This window comes from Trichechus manatus, unplaced genomic scaffold (genome assembly GCF_000243295.1).
Source record: "Trichechus manatus latirostris isolate Lorelei unplaced genomic scaffold, TriManLat1.0 scaffold00009, whole genome shotgun sequence".
NCBI lineage: Eukaryota > Metazoa > Chordata > Mammalia > Sirenia > Trichechidae > Trichechus > Trichechus manatus.
Genome location: NW_004443945.1, coordinates 21897118 through 21923835, shown reverse-complemented (window position 1 = coordinate 21923835; position 26718 = coordinate 21897118). Strand labels below are relative to the sequence as shown.

At 41.5% G+C, this 26718-nt stretch overlaps 2 long non-coding RNA genes across 2 annotated transcripts in view; both read right to left on the bottom strand.

The window, feature by feature from the left end:
- Positions 1-26718, bottom strand: part of LOC111819474 (uncharacterized) — a 108257-nt gene that overhangs the window by 13706 nt on the left and 67833 nt on the right. The gene's annotated exons all lie outside the window — the stretch shown is intronic.
- Positions 18134-23045, bottom strand: LOC111819475 (uncharacterized). Its single transcript, XR_002823084.1, has 3 exons — positions 22572-23045; positions 19438-19489; positions 18134-18236 (listed from the first exon to the last, which is right to left on the bottom strand). It is a non-coding gene; the product is annotated as an uncharacterized LOC111819475 (long non-coding RNA).

Genomic DNA, 26718 nt, shown 5'->3' with positions numbered 1-26718 from the left:
TGAAGTTGTCAAGGATTTTATTTTACTTGTATCGACAATCAATGCCCATGGAAGCAGCAGTCAAGAAATCAAATGACGTATTGGGCAAATCTGCTGCAAAAGACCTCTTAATAAAGTGTTAAAAAGCAAAGATGTCACCCCGAGGACTAAGGTGCTCCTGATCCAAGCCATAATATTTTCAATCGCCTCATACGCATGTGAAAGCTGGACAATGAATAAGGAAGACTAAAGAAGAATTGATGTATTTGAACTATGGTGTTGGCAAAGAATATTGAATATATACTATGAGCTGTCAGAAGAACGAAAAAATCTGTCTTGGAAGAAGTACAGCCAGAATAATCCTTAGAAGCAAGGATGGCGAGACTTCATCTCACATACTTTGGACATGTTACCAGGAAGGACCAGTCCCTGGAGGACATCATGCTTGGTAAAGTAGAGGACCAGTGAAAAAGAGGAAGACCCTCAGCAAGATATATTGACACAGTGGCCGCAACAATGGGCTCAAACATAGCAAAGAGTGTGAGGATGGCGCAGGACCGGGCAGTGTTTCATTCTGTTGTACACGAGGTTGCTATGAGTTGGAACTGACTCCACGGCACCTAACAACAGGAAGTTTAACTAAGTCCAGAGCAGACATATTTTAAAAGGTCAATCATCTCAAGACTAAGTCTACCTAAATCTTGAGCAACTAGTCTATCTGTCTATTATTTTGTTTGTTTGTTATCTATTATCTATTTATTTAACTGGTTGCTTGACTCATGGAATCCAAAAAACCTGATTCAATACATTTTTTTATTGTTGTGAAAATGTACTTACCAAAACAGACATCAGTTCAACAATTGCTACATGTACAATTCAGTGACCTTGATCACATTCTTCGAATTGTGCAACCATTAAAATCAGTACCCTTTTCTGAATCATTCCACCACCATTAACATAAACTCACTGCTCCCTAAGCAAAAACTTTCCCTTTTCCCCTCCTCCTACCCCTGTTAACCCCTATTAATTTTTGGTTTCAATATATTTGCTTATTTCATATAAGTGAGATTATACAGTGTTTGTCCTTTTGCAACTGATTTATTTCACTCAGCATAATGCTTTCAAGGTTCCTCCATGTTGTGGCATGTGAATACATTTTTTATTACTAATCCGGTCTTACTTTTAGGAAGATAGAGTACAAACTAAAAATCAGGCCTCCCTGTGTTTAGGACAGTGCCGCCACACAGTAGGTGTTCAGTCAAAGTGGAAGGAAAGGAGGGAAGGCGCCAAGAAGAAAGGGAGGGCACAGTGCTGCCTTTTAAGATATCACGTCTGGCTTGTGTTGTTTTGACTTGATTAAAGCGTACAAACATTTATCAGCATTTTAATTCCAAGAAAAATTGTATAAGGTGATTCAGTGATTTCGAAATGGTTCCTGAAAACTCTCAAAGCTTATGGAGCACACTGGGCGAAGGGCTCACACACCAAAGGCTGGAGCCACTGCACCCAGAGGGCATATATTTGGCTGCATTCCATGACAAAGGACTAGCTGCCCAGTGCTGTTCTCTGAGATTTTTTTTTTTTTTCTCTTCAAGTCACTTGGCCACTTCAGGGCTCTACACAGGTAAAGTGTACTTGGATTCAGTTAGTCCTGTAGAAAAGCAAATATACTCATCCCCAGGCCTGTGCAAGACTTTAAAAGCAGACAGGCTGGAAGACAACTCTGATTCACAGAACCTGGGACTGACTACGTTGTTGTTAGTTGCCATCAAGTCGGCTCCAACTCATGGTGACCTCACGCACAACACAGAAGTGTTGCCAGATCCTGTGCCATCTCCATGATTGTTGGTATGCTCGAGTCCATTGTTGAGGCCACTGTGTGTTTTGAGTGGCTGCATATCCAGGGGCTCATCTTCTAGCACTATACTGGACAACATATTGTTGTGATCTACAGGATTTTCTTTTTAAAAACTTGTTATAAAGATATATATAACACATTTGCCAATTCAACATCTTTCACATGTAATTGTGCTCATGAGGAACTGTACATAGACTAAGAGGCAGTCATTCAAACAGAACAAGGGGCTACTGCATGGTTTAAAATCAGGAAGGGTGTGTATCAGGGTTGTATCCTTTCACCGTACTTATTTATCCATATGCTGAGCAAAGAATCCGAGAAGCTGGACCATATGAAGAAGAACACAGCATCAGGATTGGAGTAAGCCTCATTAACAACCTGCGATATGCAGGTGACAAAACCTTGCTTGCTGAAAGCGCAAGGGAGTTAAAGCACTTACTGATGAAGATCAAAAACTACAGTCTTCCATATGGATTACACCTCAACATAAAGAAAACAAAAATCCTCACAATGGGACCAATAAGCAACATCATGATAAATGGAGAAAAGATTGAAAGTGTCAAGTATTTCATTTTACTTGGATCCACAATCAATGCCCTTGGAAGCAGCAGTCAAGAAATCAAACGATGTATTGCATTGGGCAAATCTGCTGCAAGAGACCTCTTTAAAGTGTTCAAAAGCAAAGATGTCACTTTGAGGACTAACGTGTGCCTGACCCAAGCCATGGTATTTTCAATTGCCTCATATGCATGTGAGAGATGGACAATGAATAAGGAAGACTGAAGAAGAATCGATGCATTTGAATTATGGTGTTGGTAAAGAATACTGAATATATACTATGAGCTTCCAGAAGAATGAAAAAATCTGTCTTGGAAGAAGTACAGGCAGAATGCTCCTTAGAAGCGAGGATAGCAAGACTTCTTCTCAGGTACTTTGGACATGTTATCAGGAGGGATCAGTCCCTGGAGGACATCATGCTTGGTAAAGTAGAGGGTCAGTGAAAAAGAGGAAGATACTCAGTGAGATGGGCGGACACAGTGGCTGCAACAATGACCTCAAGCATAACAATTGTGAGGATGGTGCAGGACTGGGCAGTGTTTTCTTCTGTTGTACATAGGGTTGCTAAGAGTCGGGATCGACTCAGTGGCAGCTAACAACAAAAGCAACAACAATTTAGTGACACAAATTACATCAATCATGTTGTGCAACCATCACCAATAACCACTGCCAAATTTTCCATCACCATAAACAGAAACTCAATGCTTCCTAAACAATGATTCCCTCTTTTCCTCTCCTTCCTGCCCCTGGTAACCACTATTAAACTTTGATCTCTATTCATTTCCCTATTCTAGTTGGAATCGACTGGACGGCAGGGGGTTTGGTTTTGGTTTGGGTAGGTATTTCAATAAGTGAGATAATATAAAAAAACAAACCAAACTCGTTGCCATCGAGTCGATTCCGAATCATAGCAACCCTATAGGAGAGAGTAGAACTGCCCCATAGGGTTTCCAAGGAGCGGCTGGTGGATTCGAACTACCGACCTTTTGATTAGCAGTCGAATGCTTAGCCACTGCACCACCAGGGCTCCAAGATAATATAATATTTGTAATTTTGTGATTGACTTACTTCACTCAGCATAATGTCTTCAGTGTTCACCCGTGTTGTAGCATATATCAGGACTTCATTTTTCTTAATGGCTGAGTGATATTCCATTGTACGTATATACCACATTTTGTTCATCCATTCATCTGTTAATGGACATTTAAGTTGTTTCTACCCTTTGGCTATTGTGAATACTGCTTCATTGGCTAATTTTCTCAAGTAGATTGCCAGGCTTTTCTTCCCAGTCTGTCTTAGTCTGGAAGCTCTGCTGAAACCTGTCCACTGCTGGTATTTGAAATTTTGATGGCATAGCTTCCAGCATCATCACAGTACACAAGCCATCACAGTGCAACAGACTGACCGACACGTGGTTGGGGACTAAGCATAGGAAAGGAGATTTCGTATAATGTCTGAGAGGTCAATAATTACTTACATGATGACTATACCACCGACCCTGGGAACCTGGCTTTGGAGAAGGGCTCAAGCAGTCATACATCTCAGGAAAAAAAAAAATGTATTCTGGTCCAAAATGTTGGTAAAAATGTACAGACTATCTTCTCTGAAGGAAATTTAGGAAATGTCTTCCAGGGCATTGTAAATGGCACTGTTTGTCTTCCCTGCCAGTCCTTTCTCAGCCCCCTCCCTCCCCCACCCTGGCCTCGCCCATAACCCCAACTCTCTTTTAACCTTCTGATTGAAAGTGGGAACCATTGTAAGTGTGTCCTTCTACCGAAGTGATGGTATTGGTCTCCTACTTCTTTCTCTGATGCATCAACAGCTGCAGGAGGAAGATATTCAGAGATCCTGGATCAAGTCATTGGGGGAGATACCACTGGGGAAAAAGTGTTTTGAAAGCTAGTTCCACCTCAATGCTGCCCAATCCCAGACCTTTCCTCCCTCATTTACTTGCTTATATCACTGCAACTAATTGTTCACGTGATGACAGATTCTCTCACTTATATGAAGCTCTCCAAGGACACATCCCATTCATCTTCGCTAACCACAGGTACCTGAATGCATAAATGCTTATTAAATGTTTGTTAAACCTCAAATTCTGTTTTAAGGGGTTTGTGTGTGATCAGGCCACGCGAACCAGGGAGAGTTTTTGAATTGGGAGCTGTGTATTCTTAAGAAATGATTTACTTTGTGGAACCTCTGATTTCTGGTAAGTGGGATTAGGTTCCATAAGGATGAAAAATGTGACCGTTCTTTGAACAGCATAATTCATGGCACAAATGTAAGACAGCCATGGAATTTCATGTTTGCCCCTCTGCATTCTACTCACGGGAAGGTGACCAGCTAAAAGACCACTCTGTGAAGTGCTAACTCTATTTCTGTTTATTTACACTAACCTTGTGACCGAGTGATTCTTCTAACTCTGTGCTGTTGCTGCCTAGGAAGGGAAAGTGTCCAAATATGGAGCAGATTTTAAATCCTTTATTATGAGAAAAAGGAGCCCTGGTGGCACGGTGGTTAAGCACTTGGCTGCTAACCAAAAGATCCGCAGTTCCAACCCACCAGCGGCTTTGCAGGAGAAAGAAGTGGCAGTCTGCTTCTGTAAAGATGACAGCCTTGGAAATTCTACGGGGCAGTTCTCCTCTATTCTATAGGGTTGCTATGAGTCGGAATCAATCCTCCGGCAAAATGTTTGGGTTTTTTTCAGGTATTATGGGAAAAGTCTCCTATCATGTCTTTCAGCTTGACTTCTGGGCAAATAAAGATTCCTTTCAAACAGTTAAAATTCACTTTGCTATCCAAGAACTACTGAGGTGATAAAAAACAAACAACAACAATGAAAAAACCCTTGAGATTAAACAACTTGTCAAATATGTTCTAGCAGCTATAAAGATTATTTACACACACACAAACGCACACACACACCAGTTGCTGTCGCTGCCATTTCATCCTTAGGATTACTTAGCTTATAAAGACCACAATCACTAATCACTTCCTATAAAATGTCCTAGCTGAGTTAGCAATGTGATAAGAATTTCCATATACGGGATTGTGACTAAGAGCTGAGAGAAAATGTGACAGAGACTACTGGCTACAAATCTTGGATAATTCCGCGAAGGTGGTAGGGGCAAAATAACAAAACCTGCGGTGCACAGGAAATGCCTGGCTAACATAATATCTGAGCACATTTGTGTGGGAAAATGCAGAGGCTCCTGGTGGAGAGATGCCCTTTAAAATGCTCCCTCCCTATTTTTACCCCTTTCAGATGCCTAAGAGCTTCTTCAGGGACTTTTGAAAAAGAACTTGGCACTTTAGGCCAAGACATTTTTAACAGCCTTTCTCACAGGCTTAGCTCTATGTTCTTTGCAAACTGCTAAATCCCTCAACCTCTAAATTTTGTTTTGAAGTAATAAATTTCTCTCCAGGCTTCTTGGTTTTCAGAAACCAGCACAGCATGTTTCGTTTGTGAACAACTGGAGAAAGTGACTTTACTGCCAAACTAAAAAAAAAAAAAAAAAAAAAAAAATTTTAAACTTTCATTGGCTTTTAATTTTACATAAAGTCATACCCTGTCTGCCAGATGTAGGTAAGACGAGTAGAACTAAACGAGTTTAATCCTCAGAATTGCACAGTTGTTGTAGGCCAAAAAATATCTCAAACATGCTAAAATGTTGGGCAGAATTAACAATATGTAAATTAGAAGAGATGAATGTAATATCCGGTTTAGCTTCAAAAAGTCAGCCGCACAAGTGCATGTTGGGGGTGATCTACTTGGAAGTCTTGTGGTCCTTGCTCCATTTCCATTCTGCCACCTCCAGCCCATGTTAGTGATACTGGTGAGGTAGGATCAGATGGACCTGGGTGACAGTCCCAGCCATGCCCCTTATGTAGGCGTGTATTTGGGAGCAAGTCACTTAACTGCTGAGCCTCGGGGTCCTCAGCTGGTGTGATGGTTAATGTTATGTGTCAGCGTGGCTGGGCTATGATTCTCAGTGGTTTGGCAGACGCTGGACTGATTGTTTTTCCATAATGTAATATAATGTAATCACCGCCATGATGAGATCTGATATAATGTAATCACCTCCATGATGAGATCTGCTACAAGCAGCCCATCAGTTGAAAGGGGAGTTTCCTTGGAGGTGTGACCTGCCTCCAGTATATAAATGGAGGTTTCAGCAAGATTCGCTCTCGCTCTGGATCCTGTATCAACTGACTCCTCATCATCTGACCTCAAGTTCTTGGATTGTAAGCCAGCAGCCTGCCATCTGACTTGCTGATTTGGGGTTCATCAGCCCCTGCAACCACATGAGTCAGGAGAAGCTTCCAGCCTGACCCCTGACCCACGGATTTGGGACTTGCCAGCCTCCACTACTGCATGAGCCATTTCCTTGAATTAAATCTCTCTATATATATTTATGGAGCCCTAGTGGCACAATAGTTAAGCACTCAGCTGCTACCCAAAAGGTCCACAGTTCGAATCCCCCAGCCACTCCTTGGAAACCCTATGGGGCAGTTCTACTCTGTCCTATAAGGTCACTATGAGTTGGAATAGACTCGACGGCAACAGGTTTTATATATATTTATATATATATAGACATTTCACTGGTTTTGCTCCTCTAGAGAACGCAGCTTAAGACACTTGGGGAAAGTGAGGATAATAGGCTATCTCTTACCTGAGACAGGTGAGGATTAAATGAGATGACAAATGTGAAGCATTTATCACAGTGCCTGGAGCATCTCAAGCCCTCACTAAATAAAATCCTGTTGTTATTAGGGTTGTCTGCCTCTGCCTGGTACCCACTTTAGAGGACAAATTGATCAGTAGGTTCCACCCAGTTTTTGAGATTTTTGATATAAATCGAAGGAGCCCTGGTGATGCAGTGGTTAAGTGCTCAGCAGCTAAGCGAAAGGTCAATAGTTCAAACCCACCAGCCACTCTGTGGGAGAAAGATGTGGCAATCTGCTTCCATGAAGATTATGGCCTTGGAAACCGTATGGAACAGTTAAATTGAAGGTGTTAAAGCCAAAATGGTTTTCTTCAGAATAACTTAATATGCACACTCTGAAGAACCTTGAAATCATCTACATGGCAGTCATTGACTACGTATATGTTTAATACACCAATCAATATCCTCCACCATCCTCTCTGTGTTGGCCTTTTGTTTTCTCTTGATGAGTCTCAGGTTGAGTCTGAATCTCTACCCACACTGGTAGGTATGTGGCTAGAAGCAGCTTACTGCCCAGGTAGAGTTACTATTATGGATTGAATGTGTCCCCCCAAATATGTGTTGGAATCCTAATCCCTATACCTGCAGATGTAATCTAATCTAATGTAATGTAATAACCTTCCATAATACAATCTAATGCAATGTAATCAATCAACTGGGTGTCATACAAGAGTAGGGTGGATCTTAAACCTAATTACTTCTAAGTTACACAAAAAGCAACATAGACACAAAGTTGGACACAGAGGGAAGGCAGGTGCCATTTGATGATTGCCAGGGAACCAGGGAATGCCCAAGACTACTGACAAGGATGGAATCAACACAGCTGAGACCCTGGTTTGGACTTTCTGCCTCTATTAAAACAAAAAAACCAAACCCATTGCCATCAAGCCGATTCCAAATCATGATGACCCCATCTGTTATAGAGTAGAACTGAACTCTGTAGGGTTTTCTTGGCTGTGATCTTTATGGAAGCAGACAGCCACGGCTTTCTTTCATGGCACCACTAGGTGGGTTCGAACCACCAACCTTTAGGTTAGTAGTTGAGTGCAAACTGTGACACCTAGGGCCTTTGGCCTCTAGAACAGTGAGAAAATAAATTTCTGTTCTTTAAAGCCACCTACTTTGTGCTATTTGTGTGACAGCAGCACTAAGAAACTGAGACAGTTGCTATCACCTGGGTGCAGTGTTCCCTGGCTACCAATCCTCCTCCTAAATGCCCCTTCATGTTCCTGTTCTTGTTAATTCATGTTTCTTTTCCTTCCTTTACTTCTGGGTTCTCTCCTTCTCTTCTTTTTGAGTACCAGACACATGAAGATTTCAAACTAACTACTACTACTGCACTTCCTCTTTATAGTGTCTGCTTGGGTTCAAATCCTCTGTTTATTCAAGTCACTTTACCTCTCTGTTCCTCCATTTCCCCTTCTGTAAAATGGGTGTAGTGATAGTCCATCCTTCTAGATTTGTTATGAGAATTAAGCAAGTTAATATGTGTGATGTGCTGGAGATATCTCCTGGCCCCTACTAGGTGCTACACAAGTACTGGCTATTCTGCCTCCTTGTGCAGTACCCCTTCCCTCACCACACTCTGCGTGTCGGTATCCTCCTGTGGCCCTGGACTTGGTCTGCTCTCAATGTTTGTTGAATGACAGAAATCAGGAAATGAAATCTATGTTTAGGGGTGAGTTTCTTCCACTCTTTACTTTTCCCACAGGAAGGACCTACATATCTGTCTTTCAGGAAACCCAAGAAAATGCCAGCTTTCTGAGTGTTAGGAAAGGAGATTCCCTCTCTGCTATGCCCAAAGAACTAGGTGGTACAGTAGAAAGAGCAAGAGCTTTGGACTGAGAGAGGGCCTGGGTTCAAATCTTAGCTCAGCCACTTTCTAGTAGTGTGGCTGTCGGCAGTTACTTTATGTCCCTTGGCCACCAAGTGGCAGACTCTGCTGTTGTGTACTTCATGTCCATTCTCTCATTTTTCTTTACTAATAAAACTCCGATTTTGTTTGGAACTGAAATGTGCCTAAATAAAAATTTGCATCTTCCCAGTTTCCTATGTAATATAGTTCTGGCTAATGAGACAAAAGTAGAAATCACTAGGTACCACTGGTAGGAAGGCTGGTTTGTTTTTTTTTTAAAAAGTCTAGGCCGACACAAACTTCTCCCTTTCCCTTTTTCCCTTCTTCCTCCCCTGGAACCTGGACATGATGCCTGGAAGAAGCAGCAGCCATTCCATAACCACAAAGTGGCAAACCTGAAGCTGAAAGCCTACATACCAAGAATGGCAGAAAAGAACAATGGAAAGGCCTAGTTTCTGATGGCCCTGGGCTGCCCACCCCCAGACTTCTTGTTTTGCAGACAAATTCATCCCTGTCTTTTAAGTCTTTATTAATCAGGTTGTCTGTTATCGGCAGCCAAACTCATTCCAAACAAATACATGTGGGAACTAAAATAATACTTCTTAGGGCCCTTATGAGGCAAAAAGCATTAGATATGTGAAACATTTAGCATGATTCTTGACACAGAGCAGACTTCCAATAAATGCTTATTTCCTTCCTTTCCTGTCTTCATGGTAGTGAATCCTCCTTGCTACAAATAAATACCAGAAGTTTTGGGGGCCCCTCAGATATTTTGATTTCAATGTGTATTAGTCCCTAAGTGTGGGTTGCCAACCTGATGTGACCTCACAGTCGGATACGACTTACCAAAGCAAATATATTTGTAGGCTGCTTTTTAGAGCAGAGTCGCAGGAGAAGGGGACTATTGGTCACTAGTATGGGGAATTACAAGTTTTATGTTGAATTCTGATCCCACATTTCAGGGCTGACATCCCTACCTAGAAAAGGGTCTAGAAACCACTGTCATTTTGGCTACCATTTTATGTTTAACTTAGAAAAGAGAAAATTTAAGGTGAACATGGCAGCTTTCTTCAACTATCACTTGGAACCCTGGGGAGACTTTGCCAACTGCTACCTGTGTGGTCTTGGAAATAGCAGCATCTGAAATTCCTGCCAGTTCTAGTTGAGATGCATTGTGGGTCACGACCTTTGACAGGCTGGTTGTGATATATTCTCAACAAATATTTAGTGACTTAATTAATTAATTGAAGACCCTAACATTTAGCCCTAATGTGTTTTTCCACCACACATCTGTCAGTTTGTAGTGTCATGGTTGCTATGATGCTGGAAGCTATGCCACCAGTATTTCAAATGCCAGCAGGGTCACAGATTTCAGCTGAGCTTCCAGACAAAGATAGTCTAGGGAGAAAGGCCTGGCAATCTACTTCTGAAAATTAGCCAATAAAATCCTTATGGATAACAACAGAACATTGTAACAATGTATCACATTGTGCAAATCTGCTGCAAAAGACCTCTTTAAAGTTCTAAAGAGCAAAGGTGTTACTTTGATGACTAAGTTGCACGACCCAAGCCATGATCTTTTCAGTTGTGCCTCATATGCATGCAAGAGCTGGACAATGAAAAAGGAAGATGGAAGATGAATTGATGTATTTGAATTGTGGTGTTGGTGAAGAATAGTAAATATACTATGGACTTTCAGAAGAACGAACAAATCAGTCTTAGAAGAAATACAACCAGAATGCTCCTTAGAAGCGAGGATGGCTAGACTTTGACTTGCTTACTTTGGACACAGCATCAGGAAAGACCAATTGCTAGAAAAAGACATCATGGTAATAAAGGGTCAGTGAGAATGAGTGAAACCCTCAGTGAGATGGACTGACACAACAGTCAAAACAATGGACTAAACCATACCAACAATCATGAAGATGGCAAGGACCAGGCAATATTTCTTTCTGTTGTTCATGGGGTCACCATGAGTCAGAGCCAACTCAACAGCACCTAAGAACAACAGTGCTACTCTGGGTAAATGATGTTGGTAATTATGCCACCCAATACCCAACTTATTGGTAAGAACATTACCTTGTGAAATGGAGTCACGTGCTTTTAGGATCATCTGAAATCCAGTTTTACCTCTCTCTTCTTGAGAATCCCCTTTCTGAGAATGTCCAGGGAAGACCACCTTAAGGGACAAGGCCTACAACCTGCCCAATGCCCAACTCCAAAAGCAATGGCTATACAACTGCAATTGCTAAAGCCAGAAGGATTGGTTTATGCAAAAATAATTTTTATGAGCAGCTTGTTTTATTTTGACTGAGTTAGCACCACCCATGTTTGGCAGCTCCTCCCTCGAAGAGGTCTGTCAGTCTGCTAGAAGCGTGTGAAATGGAGCCTGAACTTTGGGCAATGGCAGGTTGACTGTATTTGATGTTATTAAATCTTGAAAGCATAGGAAAAGAATGTCATAATGCAACCAGTGGAAAAGAGAAAGCGGACACAAAATCTACTAATGTGAAGACAATATGTTGGGAAATGAAGCAAAAGGGAATTTTTCATTACTTGTATCTGGGTTTTATGTTATAGTAAAAAGTAGCCGGCTACTACAGTTGGTTTTATGTACACCTAGTCTGTAGCTACGTAAGCGCTCCATTGGGCTAGAATTTAATCAAATATCTTGGTTTCTAGTTAGTAGATTTGTGGCAAGCATCAATGATAAAAAGGAAAAACAATCACCACCTGAAGTATTTCCACCTAGATTTAATAAATGTTCCCTGCTAAAACTCAGGTTGAAAAGAAGAAATTCTTTGTTGGAGACCAGGGAATGAGTTCTCTCACTTTCTATTTTTCAACTTACTTAGACAACACATTCATTTTACTGGGGACTCTTGGCATTAAATTTGAAGTTTCAAAGCATTGGAACTCATTTTTGAGGTGATATTGGAAAACAACATCACATCATTTTAATGAGTTTTTTCCACTATCAATAAAAGTTAGCTGAACATTTTCCCATCTTTCTTCACTCCTACGCCCTGCTCAACTTTACCTTTCTATTCAAATCTATCAAATTTCAAGTAAAATCCTCCTTCCCAAATTATAAGAAATTTTAAAAAATGGAATTAGGCCACAGAACTTGGGCCCTGAGGGAAAGGATGGGGTCTACTTATATGCTTTCATTATGGCTTATCTGGATCATTTTTTTAAAAGCCTGTGTTTTTAAATCTGTTAATTATTTAAACCCTGTAAGGATAGACAACATCTGAGAGCCTTTGGGGAAGGCAGGAGAAAATCTTGTAAAAATGAATGAATTCTTCAAATGCACAGCTGGAGCCCTCTGCCAGCCTAGCAGGGTCTGTAACCTAAATTTGCTGGCTATGTGAGAAGAACAGTGGAGAGTTCAGATAAAGAGGAACTGGTTGCCCTGATAAGTTCCTCCTCTATTCTACTCTGACCGCACTGGACTTCTTCCTGTCCCTCACACCACCCATGCTCTTTTCCACCTCAGGGCCTAGAATGCTCTTCCATTCCCTCAAGAAGTCAGGTTGCCCACCACACACAGACACACACACACACACACACACACTCTCTCTCTCTCAGAGCTTTGCTTACATTCCTCCATGACACTTATAACCACTCACAGTTATATATTTGTGTGATTATTTTACAAAACTATAAGCATCTTAAGAGTTTTGCTCTGTGCTCTTTTCCAGCATCCAGCGCAGGACCTGCCATTTAGTAGGTACTCAAAGAATATGCACTGAAGGAATAAACGGCTTTGTAGGGACATTTTCAGAATAGATTTTTATATGGCTTAGAATAGAAGGTGGGACTAGGCGTATTTCAAGATCCCTTCCTTCATACACAATGATAAAGAATAATAATGAACCCGCAAAACATCTCCCGGCATGGATGAATTTGGAGGACATTATGCTGAGTGAAATAAGTCAATCACAAAAGGACAAATATTGTATGAAACCACTATTGGAAAGAAACAAGAAAAGGTTTACACACAGAAAAAAAAATTCTTTGATGGTTACCAGAGATGGGAAGGCAGGAGAGGGGAAATTACTAAATAGAAGACACCCGTTAATATTGGTGAAGGGAAAGGCAATACACGACATGTGGGAAGTCGGCAAAACATGACCAAGGCATGGGAGGACACTGAGAGGAACACAAGAACAAATGGCAACAACAGTAATTACTATAGCATAGACAATCTTGCAACAATAGTATTAGTGAACGCTAATTTATGAATGGATACATAGGTAGATAGGTATGCCAAGAGGTGTGGGAGGGTGTAAGGGAAGACAACCACCTGCAGATATAGGTTTGGCGTGGCTATTTCTACATACATAACAGTAGGTGCTGCTTATATATTAACATAGACAATACAGCACACAAGGGCCACAGTCAGGCCAACTGCTTAGACATAACCCCACACATCGTGGGATGAAATTCCTAGGCTCAAAGGTGAAGGACCATAGACTTGGGGGACATCTACGTCAATTGACACAACATAGTTTATAAAGACAAATTTCTGTGTCCTGCTTTGGTGAATAGTATGTGGGGTCTTAAAAGCTTGTGAGCAGCCATCTAAGATACAATTATTGGTCTCTTCTTATCCAGAGCAAAGGAGAGTGAAGAAAACCAAAGACTTAAGGGAGTAATTAGTCCAAAGGACTAATTGACCACATGAACCACAGCCTACACAACCCTGAGACCAAAGAACTAGATGGTACCCAGCTACCACCACTCTGATTGGGATCACAACAGAGGGTCCCAGATAGAAACAGAGCAGGAGAAAAATTGTAGAACAGAAAGTCAAATTCAAAAAATTATCAGACTTACTGCTCTGACAGAGACTGGAGGACTCCCTGAGACTATGGCCCTAAGACACCCTTCTGAACTGGAACTGAAGCCATTCCTGAAGACCACCTTTCAGTCAAACCATAGATAGGCCCATAAAATAAACAATAACACCCGAGAGGAATGTGCTTCTTTGAACAAACAATTATATGAGATCAAAAGGGCAACATTTGCCCAAAAGCAAAGATGAGAAGGCAGGATGAAAGGAAACGGGGAACCTAGGACAGAAATGGGGAGAGAGCTGACACATTGGCTGAAATGAAACCAATGTCATGGAACGCTTCACATAAAAAGTATCGAATGGGAAACTAATTTGATCTGTAAACTTTCACATAATACACAATAAAAATTTTTTTAAAAAGATTCCTTCCTTCTCTGGGATTAGAGATTCTATGCTTCTTCCATACCCTCCTCCCCCACTCCCTACTCCTGAAACATCCTAGTACTTAGAAGAGGTGACAGAAGCCATTCAATACATTCTCGTGGTCTTATAAACGAATTGTGTCCAAGAAGCAGAAAATGAACCTTGAACTGAGTACTATGCAAATTACCATCCTGACATTATCTTTACTTCCTATTATAAAATTGAATTTTGTCCCCCAAATAGCTTTGTTGAAATCCAAACCCCTGGTACCTGTGAACATGACCTTGTTTGGAAACAGGGTCTTGCAAGACGTTATCAGTTAACATGAGGTCATACTGGAGTAGGGTGGGTCCTAATCCGAACTGAGCGTTGTCCATGTAAAAGACAAGAGGCACAGAGAGAAACACAGGGGGAAGACGGCCATGTGGAGTGCATCTATAAGCCAAGGAACACCAAGAAATGCCTAGGGTTACTAGAAGCAAGAGGAGACAAGGAAAAATCCTTCCCTTGAGCAGACAGGTCGATCATGACCCTGTAGACAACCTACATTTACATGAGTAAAAAAGACCGAAGAAGAATTGATGCCTTTGAATTACAGTGTTGGTGAAGAATATTGAATATACCATGGACTGCCAGAAGATCAAATGAATCTGTCTTGGAAGAAGTACAGCCGGAATGCTCCTTGGAAACAAGGATGGCAAGACTGCTTCTCACTTACTTTGGACATGTTATCAGGAGGGACCAGTTCCTGGACAAGGACATCATGTTTGTAAAGTAGAGCGTTAATGAAAAAGAGGAAGACCCTCAACGAGATGGATTGACACAGTGGCTGCAACAATGTTTTCAAGCATAACAATGATTGTGAGGATGGCACAGGACCGGGCAGTGTTTCGTTCTGTTGTACACGGGGTTGCTATGAGTCGGAACTGACTCGACGGCACCTAACAGCAACACAACCCTCCCTGTTCTTATAAGCCACTCAGTTTGTGACATTTTGTCACGGTAGCTCTAGGAAACTAATACACTTTCCCACAGAAAGGCAGACACTTATTAGGTATGTGATTTAAGACAAATTAACGTCTCTGAGTCTCTTTCTTCATTAAAAAAATTATTATAGTAGACAGTTCAGCTAAAATGCTGGATATAAGTTCAACATACACAAAATAAAATTGCATTTCTTTACACCAGCAACAAATAGTTTGAAACATAACTTACAAAGATATTATCTATAATAGCAATGTGAAATATAAGGTGTCTGTGAATAAACATAACAAAAGCTATATAAGATCCTTTTGAAGAAAATGATAAAGCTTTATCGAAAGACATTTAAAAAGAAGACCTAAAAAAATCAGAAAAATAACCATATTCATGGATTGGAACACTTGATTTTCTTCAAATTAATCCATAAACTCAATGCAATTCCAATCAACTTCCTGTCATGGATTTTGACAAGCTGGTGGGCCAAAAATAACCAAGACAATTTTGGAAAAGAATCAGGTAGTGGTAGTATAGAGCAGATAAAAAAACCAAAAACCAAACCTTTGGCCGACTCATAGCAACCCTATAGGACAGAGCAGAACTGCCCCATAGAGTTTCTGAGGAGCTCCTGGTGGATTCAAACTTTGGACCTTTGGGTTAGCAGTCATACCTCTTAATCACCATGCCACCAGGGTTTCCATAGAGCAAATAAGTTACCCTTAACTGCCTATAGCAATTAAGATAATGTGGTCTTGGCACAGGGAGAGAAAAACAAAGCAATGCAAAAGAATTGCGAGCTCACAAAGAGACTCTTACGTATATGAAAATAATATTTCACAGAATTAAAATTAAAGATCAAAGAGGAAAGGATGGACTAATCAATAAAACTATGCTGGAAGAATTGGTTATCAGTGTGGGGAAAAAAAAAAAAAATAGATCCCCACTTCACTCGTTTCCTAAAAGTAATTCCATATGGATTAAGACATAAAAGTAAAAAGCAAAACTTTGAAAATTTTAGAAGGAAATATAGGAGAATAAATATTTTTCTGAAGGATTTCTAAAACATGGCCCAAATTCAACGCATAAAAGAAAAGACTGATAAATTTGCATTAAAATATCAAACACTAAAAATGAAGAGACAAGTTATAAACTAAAGAAAATATTTTTGCAGTGAGTATCCACAATATATGATAATCCATACAAATAAATAGAAAAAGACAAACAAGGAAATTAAAGAATGACCAAAGGCTGTTAACAGGCCTTTCACAGAAGAGAAGGGCCAAATGGTCAATAAACATATACAAAAACGCTCAAGCTGACTAGTCACCAGGGAGCTGTAAATTAACGCTTCAATAAGATATCGTTTCACATCCATCATACTGACAAAAATTAAAATGTCTGACAATATTAAATGTGGCCAGAATATGAGAATGTGAACTCTCATCACTGTTGGTGGGAGTACAAATTGGTATCAATCACTTTAGAAGGTATTCGGATAGTATCTTCTGAAGTCGAAGATGGCCAGACCCTATGACTCCTAGAGAAACTCTTGCACTTCTGCTCAACACAACGCAGAGATTAACATAGCAAACAAGCAAAGACATAATAACCCAATTCCAACTGTTCGTCAACAGAAACATGAGTCAATAAATTCTAATATAGTTATATGATGGCGATACAATAAATAAATAAATAAACCCAGTTGCTGTCGAGTCAACTCTGACTCATGGCAATCCCATGTGTGTAAGAGTAGAACCATGCTCCATACGGTTTGCAATGGCTGATTTTTTAAAAGCAGATCGCCAGACCTTTCTTCCAAGGCACCTCTGAGTGGACTCGAACCTCCAACATTTTAGGTAGCAGCCAAGCGCATTAATGGTTTGCACCACCCAGGGACTCCAAATATACACTATATAATCCCATTTAAATATTTTTTTAAATAAGAGAAATAATGTGTTGTGTAGACAAGTTGTGTATAAGTTGTGTTTAAGATGTTTACTTTATCTTATAGATGTAATAAAATTATGATGACGTCTAAACATCAAAACCAGCTCAGCAGCTACCTCCAGAGTGGAGGAAGGACAATGTGATCTGAGAAAGGTACAAGAAGCCTTCAACCATCATAATATCTTATTTCTTAAGATGAATGGTTGGCGAATTGCTATTCATTATAGTAATCTCTCTACCTTTTTGTGTATCTGAATTATTTCATAATAAAAACATTTAAAGAGTATATTTGGAGTGGATGATCCCATCACCACAACGCCAACAGCCAAATAGGGCCCTACTGGTGCAATTGTTAAGTGCTCGGCTGCTAACCGAAAGGTCGGTTGTTCAAACCCACCGAGCGGCTCCGTGGGAGAAAAGACCTGTCGATCTGCTCCCTTAAAGCTTACAGCCTAGGAAACCTTACAGGGCAGTTCTACTCTGTGCTGTGAGTCGGAATCAGCACACAACAACAACAGCACATAAGCTCAGTGTACATTAAAATTGGGTTTTCTCTCCCTACTCTGGGCTCAGAATAGTCATTTAAATTCTGGGCACCCTAGCTGTGCCTCCAGTTCCCCTACCTCCCTTGGCAGAGTCTCAATGAACCCTAATAAGCATTCAGGCAAAGAAAAGATGTTTTGCCTTTAGCCCTGGGCACCAGGAAGAACTTTAAAACTCCTGTAGGGAGCTAGCAGGAGAAGGGACTGAGAAGACAAAAACTGAGCAAATAGCCCCAAACTTTAGCCCTAAGGTAGGCATTATTGTAGATTAACTTTTACTATTCTGGCCAGAAGGAACACCAAGGCTTTTGGTGTTTACATCAGGCAAGCAAATAAAACCAGTTTACACACCCCAACCAAGCGACCAGCGGGCAAGAGCTGCATTGCCTTAGATTTCCCCTCCACACCATGTACAATGCACCTGTCTTTCAGCAACTGCCAGAGAAGAGGGAATGTCGTCATAAATCACCTGGGCATTTTATTTGTCTCTTGACGACGAGCTGTGTGATAAGGTATCAACACAAGGTCTACTTCTGAAATCTACCACCGCATTGGCACCTTGCTCCTTCTAAGGAAGAATGAAGACAAATTACAGAGTCACCCCAAACAAGAAGATCTGCCACCCGGGCATGGCTAATAAAGAAAACGAGCACAAGCCAGTGACAGAGGACAATGACCCCAGACTGCCAAGCCAGCCCTGGAAAGTGCTGCTAGCAGGCAATTTTGTTGAGCTTCTGTCAGTCTGAACCCCACACCCAACTGGCATCCCTTACAGATAAACTTCAGACACTGCTCTGGTCTCCTCACCATTCTGACTGGAACGCCTAACACTACATGTGTCAAATCTATTCCTACAATTTGGCAAAACAGTCTTGATAATTAAGTCAAGCCCAAGGCTTGGGAAGGTCGTCCTTAGCTTGGCTGGTTTCTCCTTCGGTGCCAAGATTGCAGGAGCCTTTTGTTGGGGATGGGTAGCAGGGGCTGCAGTTCTGACTTAGATGAACCTCAATAGTTATGAGGTTCATTTCGTAGGCCCAGTTTCTGCCCTGGCGTTGTGCGGCTTGTAAAAAATAGTAACTCACAGGGAAAATCACCCGAAGTTTTCTTCTCACTTCTGTCTCAGGCAGTCCTAACTCAGAGGTGAGAGAGTGAGAAAGAGTTTGAAAGTCAAAGTGAAATAGAAAGAGATGGGGGAGTGGGTGCTGGGGAATAGGGAGGGAGCAGAAACAGCTGCTCTGCTGCTGCTGCAGGAGGCAGGGAGGCTAGAGACTAGCTCAGCTTCCTCTCAGGACTATGTGGCCAGGCCCGAGGAGAAGCAACCTTGCCCAAGACCTTCCTGGGCGGCGGGGGGCTTACACTTTCTCTTTCTGTCTCTCTCACATGCACATACCCTCCCTCACATACAGACATCTCTCACACATATACACACATCTCTCTCACACACATGCACACACACATCTCATACACACATCTCTCGCACACATGCACCACACAACGTCTCATACACACACTCTCACACACATACACACATCTCTCCCTTTATCTCTTTCTTTCTCACACACACATACAAGCACACACACATCCTTCACACACCTCTCTCACACACGTACACACTCATACATCTCATATACACAGTCTGTCGCACACATCCACCTCTCTCTTACACACGCATCTCTCTCTCTTTCACACACACACACACACACAGCTCATGTAGGAGGATGGGTTCTGGCTCCACATTGCCTGATTTGGATCCTGGTTTTGCCACTTACCGTCTTGATGACCTCAGGAAAGATACTAAGCCATTGGATGCCTCAGTTTCTTCTTTCCTCAAAAAGAATGATAATAGAAATGACGGTACCTACCTCACGGGCTTGTCAGGAGGATGAAATGAGTTAATATGAGTAAAGTGCTTAAAAGAGTACTTGGCATAGAGTGTGTGACATTAATGTTACTCAATCAAGCTGTGAGGTATCTGACTCCTCATCCTCTCTTCACTTATCCTGCTTCAATCCTGTCCCAGTAAAACTCCCAAACAGCCAGGTGCCTGCAGGCTGCTCTACCCACGTCTCCCCTAGGCCCAGAGAAAGGTGGATGGGCTGGGAGATCAACTACCCCCACCTCCACACCCAAAGTTCAAAACAATTGCTGCCAGAGGAGGAAGGTTCAAGACTCCCCAACTTTGCCTCAGTCACCAAGTTTCTCTATATTTTACTCAGGAGTACTGAGTGCGAGGGAGATATGGCAGCCTTTGACCATTGCCCGTTAGCCTGTTCCCTCTGGTTCCCATACCTCACATTTGGGAGAGGGCAGGTTAGGATCGTCCCTGTTCTCTTACTGGTATTAGGCTGAAATTTCAGAAATGGCTGTGTCTGACACTCAATGTCTTCCCTGCAGCCCTGATCGGGGCCCTTGCTCCATTTCCCCCAGAAACATGGCTAATGCTTATTGAGTGATTAATATGTTCCAGGCTCTGTGCTAAACATTTTACATTTATATTATCTCTTTTAATCCTTCCATGAACCCTATAGTACTAATACTATACCCATCTTACAAATGAGGCAAATAAGGCTTAGGGAGGTTAAGTGACACGCCAAGGTCTTACCTCTTCTTATACCTATGGAACTTGCTTGAAGCTGTTGTCCCTTATTTGTTCTGCGGGTCTCTCTAGGAGGGTATGATTGTTCCCCATTTCCCTTCTACTTGTCTTAGCTTCCTGACAGCACGTAAAATGTTTAGCACACAGCCTAGTATATAGCAACATTAGCTATTGTTATTATAGAATATTTATTGAATACACTATATTGGGCACTGGGGGTGGGCAAAGAATAGAAGACACAATTCCTGCCCTCCAATTCCTGCTTACATCCTAGTATCAGGGTGAATGAGATGTGAAAAAGAAACTCACATGAGAGCACATTGCAAATGCATCCAATAACTGCTAAAATAGAACAGCCAGAGAAGAGATACCCATGGACTGATATAGTCCAGGAGACTCCTGTAGGAGGTGGGAAGGATGGGGAAGATTTCAGAGAGGATGGCGATTGTCCACAACAGAGTACAGGAGAGATGAAGGCATTTCCCATGAGGGCTTCCATTCTCAGAGCCTAAGCAAGTCCTGGCAGGTTAGAGCTAGAGCGGGGAGGGCATCCCAGAACTGTGATCAATCAGTGTTGCTGCTGTGTACTAGGCCTAGTGATGGCCAGGAGGTAGTGCATTGCTGTGCTATGGGGCAGAGCTTTGGAGTCAGTCTTCCTGATTTACAAATGTGATATTTAGTGGCTGCATTTCATCATGTAGATGCACCACAGTTTATTTAACCATTCATTCTTATTGGGCTTTTGGGTTGTTTCTCAATTTTTCTCACCTATTATAAATAATGCACCAAGGAAAAATGACAATAAGTATGAATTTGACTATCAGAGAGGCCTGGGTTTGAGTTTCTTCTTGGCCATATACGAGTGATGTGACCACAGGTGCCTCAGAAGAAAGGTCTGGTGATCTGCTTCTGAAAAAAATCATCCATTGAAAACCCTATGGAGCACAGTTCTACTCTGACATATAATATATAAGCAGTCAAATGTAGACAGCGTTCTAAGAGCATTACATTTTAATACATATGATTCTCCACCATTAAACCAGTTGCTGTGGAGTTGACTCTGACTTATGGCCACCCTATGTGGGTCAGAGTAGAACTATGTTCCATAGGCTTTTCAGTGGCTGATTTTGTGGAAATAGGTTGCCAGGCCTTTCCTCTGAGGTGCCTCTGGGTGGGCTCAAATCTTAAGCCTTTTAGTTAGCAGCCGAGGGCATTAACCATTTGCACCACCCGGGGACGCCCTATGATCCTCAAGACTACCTTATTAAGAAGATATTGTTACTAATACCCTCATGTTCAATGTAAGTGAGTACTTCAGGGACTTGCCCAAGGTCACTAGCCAGAACGAGGGCAGATTTGAACATAGGAGCCCTGGTGGCACAGTGGTTGTTAACAGCTTGGCTGCTAACCAAAAGGTCGGCAGTCAAATCCAACAGCCCCTCCTTGGAAACCCTGTGGGGCAGTTCTACTCTGTCCTATAGGGTCTCTGTGAGTTGGAATTGACTCAACAGCAACGGGTTTGGTTTTTGGTTTTAATCAGGTCCCAGAGCCCACATTCTTCACCACCCGTCTGCTTGACCTGTTGTTTGGCACAGGGAAAGCACTCAGAAGGCGCTACTTTTTACTGCTGCTATTATTCTTCTGCTATTATTGGCATTATGACAGGGTCTCACTGAGGCTGAGGGAGGCTCTAAGCCATTTCTGGCTTTTTAAGCTGTTGATGTAAATGAGGAAATGTCAAAACAGGGTTACAAAAATGTTGTTGCTGTTGTTGTTAGGGGCCGTTGAGTCGATTCCAACCCATAGTGACCCTATGCACAACAGAACGAAACACTGTCTGGTCCTGTGCCATCCTTACAATTGTTACTATGTTTGAGGCCACTGTTGCAGCCACTGTGTCCGTCCTTTTCATTGAGAGTCTTCCTCTTTTTTTGCTGACCATCTACTTTACCAAGCATAATGTCCTTCTCCAGGGACTGGTCCCTCGAGACAACATGTCCAAAGTACATGAGACCAAGTCTCACTACCCTCACTTCCTTTTTTTTTTGGGGGGGGGTTGCAAGAAGCTTATTAGTGATCAATACCTGTGGAAGGAAGGGGAACGAAGCAGGGCTGGGCTGAGGTGACCAACCATCCTGGTCCACCAGGGACTGAGGGTATTCTGGGACACAGAATGTTGCTAAAACCAGGACAAAAAAACCTCAAACTTATTGCCATTGAGTCAACTCCAACTCAAAGCGACCCTATAGAACTGAGTAGAACTGCCCCAGGACAGCCTCAGGCAAACTGGAATGACTGGTCACTTACCTAAGGGAGAAGTCAAACCGAGGCAGTCTCCTCAAAGCCTCAGCCAACCAGGCAGGGAGCTCTGTTGTGAATATTACTTGTCAGAATTGTCTCATGTCAGGCTGAGATGTCTGGGCCTTAATGTCTTGCTTCTCTCAGTCACTTGATATAGACTGCTTTGGGAATGGCATAGCCTCCGGCCAAATAGCTGAGGCTGAGGCTGACCGTGAAGGAGCTGACAGCTGGAGGCAGCTAGGCAGAAAGTCCTTTAAAAGAGGATCTGGGCAGTGCAGCTCTGCATCTACCACACACACCATTTTGTGCCCCAGTTTCCTCATCTGCAAATGGAGATTTTTATTAGTTGCCGTCTGAGTCGGCCCCGACTTATGGTGACCTTATGTGTAAAACAATAAAACGTTGCCCCATCCTGCGCCATCTTCATGATCCTTCATGTGCCTGAGTCCATTGTTGTTGCAAATGTCACCACCTTTACTTCTAAGGAGCATTTTGCCTGTACTTCTCCCAAGACAGATTTGTTTGTTCTTCTGGCAGTCCATGGTATGTTCAATATTCTTCGCCAACACCATAATTCAAAGGCATTAATTCTTCTTTGGTCTTCCTTACTCATTGTCCAGCTTTCGTATGCATATGAGGCAATTGAAAATACCATGGCTTAGGTCAGGTGCACCTTAGTCCTCAAAGTGGTATCTTTGCTTTTCAACAATTTAAAGAGGTGTTTTGCAGCAGATTTGCCCAATGCAATTCGTCGTTTGATTTCTCGACTGCTGTTTCCATGGGCGTTGATTGTGGATCCAAGTAAAATGTAGTCCTTGACAATTTCAATCTTCATTTATCATGATGTTGTTCATTGGTCCAGTTGTGAGGATTTTTTTTTTTTTTTTTTTAGCAAATGTTTATTTAAAAATATGTCTTCAGGAACACAGCAGATAAGCCACTAGCTGAGTTTCCCACTGGAGGCTGCTCTGAAGCTCCTACCCCCTCCCCACCCCAGGATTTTACCAAGGGGCAGAGCAGGCTTGAGGCCAGGGGCTTGGATGAGAAGTGGGAAGCGCGCCTTAGAGCTATGGAATATGAGTCAGTCTTCTGCAAGGCTGGTTTGAGCGAAAGAGTATGATGATGACTGGTGGGGACTTGGCATGCAGAGTAAATGCTGACCATTCATAGTATAAACAGTAACATTTTATGATCTTGGAAATAATGCCACCATTTAATTACAAATGCACACTCATGTAGCTGGCTGTTATTTTAAAGTTTTTGAACAGAGGTCCATCTTATTTATTCTCAGGTTCAATGCTAAAACCACTACCACCTCTCCCAGCCCTTTTCAAATGAGGGCATAGAATAGAAAGTAGTAGTATTGATTGGGCACATCCTATATGCAAAGTCTTGTGCTTGGGGCTGTAACAATGGCAGTGACATTAACAAAAGCTATTTTCTGAGCACGTACTCTGCTCCAGGGTAGGCTTAGTGCTTCCCATACGTTATTTAAATCTCACAACAACCCTATGAGGCCAGTATATTATCATCATCACCATTTTACAGAGGTGGAAATTGAGGCTCAAAGAGGAGGTCTATCAGATTCTAGGTCTGCTGGAATTTTGTTAGGAATCTGCTCCTGTTGAAATTGTCCATGTCGATGTGACAGGTCAAACTGTCTCTTTAAAACTGAGTTTTTTTCATCTGTAAAATATGAGAAGTAGACCAGATTATTTCTAAGGTCCTTTCAAAGTTCTAACTTCCTCTCTATCAGAGGAGTAGTAATTTCATATAAAGTGGAAGTTTGTCTTTCAAATTATACTTTCCCACAGACTTCTATTTTTCTAACTTCCATAGATGTTTATAACCTACATACAGGAAATTGTATGCATCTTGGTGAATGAACAGAACGGACACCCACATGTAACCAGCACCTACGTCAATAAACAGAACCACAGTCTTCTGTTCTAGCTTCACAGATATGTTCCCATTAATTGCTTTGGTTATTTAACTAATATTTATTGAGTGTCTACACTGTGCTACAAAAAGAATGAAGAGTAGAAATCGACAGACAGTAGGAGACCGTAGTTCTAGCCTTGCCACTCTGAGACCTGGGACAAATTACTTAATCCTTTCTGGAAAACAAAGAAATAAGATGATAAAATCACACACCTCTTTTAGCTCTAGATGCTGTATAATAAGAATTATATTCAGGAACGTGAATCATTCCACAAAGCATTGTGTCTTTGTCAACCTGAATCCTCTTTATATTTAATTTTCCTCTATGACTATATCAAGAGAAGTTAATCAGATTGTAATCATGTCATAAGACCTTTCTACAATTGTTAGGGTACGTGGAGCGCAGACTCCAAACAAAATTGTGAAGGAAGCAAACATCCTTAGCCCTCAGCTTCCTTTTTTTTCCTTTTTTCTTTTTTCCTTTCTACCACTTTTCTATCGCCTGGGAGCCTTGTACTCTTCCCTTCTCCCTTATAAAAGCCTGCTGTTCAGAAAGGAGTCCCTGGGTGATGCAAACGGTTAACATGCTTGGCTGCTAATCAAAAGGTTGGCAATTCGAGGCCACTCAGAGGTGACTCAGAAGAAAGTCCTGGTGATCTACCTCCAAAAAGTTTATGGAGCACAGTTCTACTATGACACACATGGGGTCAACATGAGTAGAACTCAACTGGACAGCAACAGGAAAAGTATTAGGAGAGGAGCTTTGTGGTTATCCTTGACAGCTTCTCTCTGTCTGTGCGAAACCAATAGGGCCACTAGGTGTGCCCTGAGGGGCTCAGACCCAACTCTTTAGCAGTACCAGTGGCATGGGTATCTGTTTCCATGCCTGGCTCTGTAACTGGACTCTAAGCTCCTTCACAACAGCAGCCATATCTTACTCTGAGCAGAAACTCAGTTGGTAATTTTAAATAAACCATTTCACATCCAAGTGTTCACTGCTGATGAAGCCTATTTTGTTAGCCTTCTCTGAAGTATCTGTGCTTTATGAGGAGAAAAGTTCTCAATCTCTTTATGGAGATCTTTAGACCATCATAAACAAGTGGGTTTATTCATCAATAAACAAGGTGTAGGGAGGGGCCAGTCCTGGTATCCCTGAGATCATGCTCTTCTCTGTATCCACAGTTAAAAACATTCCTCACAATTGTCCCTGGAACCTTTTCCAGAAAAGTAAAAACAGCCCCCAGGTGTCTGATTGCTTTCCAGCCTATCATGTTGTTATGGCAACTCTAGACTTCATAGTAAATTAAAAGCCAATTGTTTTCAACATTTAAACTCTATTTAAAAAATCATTAATGAGTGTTTTTATTTTATTTTTTTAAATTTTATTGTGCTTTAGGTGAAAGTTTACAGCTCAAGTTAGTTTCTCGTTCAAAAATTTATACACATATTGTTTTAGGACATTGGTTAAAATCCCCATGATGTGATAGCACTCTCCCCCTTTCCACTCCGGGTTCCCTGTTCCATTCATCCAGTTATTGTCCCTTCCTGCCTTCTTGTCTTGCTTTTGGGCAGAAGCTGCCATTTAGTCTCATATTTTCATTGAACTAAGAAGCATGTCCCTCAAGTGGTGTGTTGCAGTCTCCTACTACTATTGTCGAACTAATTATTTCTCATTTCAATGCAGTTGTTTTATGTGTTTTGAAGCCCTGTTATTGGGTGCATGTATATTTATCATGATTTTGTCTTCCTGGTTTATTGACCCTTTAATCATTACGTAGTGTCCTTCCTTATCCTTTATGGTGGATTTTGCTTTAAAGTTTGTTTTACTGTAGATTAACATTGCCACTCCTGCTCTTTTTTGGTTATTGTTTGCTTGATACATTTTTTCCCATTCTTTGAGTTTTAGTTTATGTCTTTGTGTCTAAGGTGTGTCTCTTGTAGACAGCATATAGATGGATCATGCCTTTTTTTATCCATTCAGCCATTCTCTGTCTCATTACTGGTGCATTTAGGCCATTTACATTCAGTGTAATTATTGATAGGTATGAGTTTACTGCTGTCATTTTGATTTTTTTTTTTTTTTTTGGTAGTGTTGATGGTTTCTTTGTTCCACTTGATTTTATGTGCTGAGCTCTTTTTGTTTGTGGATTTTCTTTTCGTTTTTTTGCTGTTGTTGATTGTCATGTTTACTAAGTCTTTAGGTTTTTCTTTT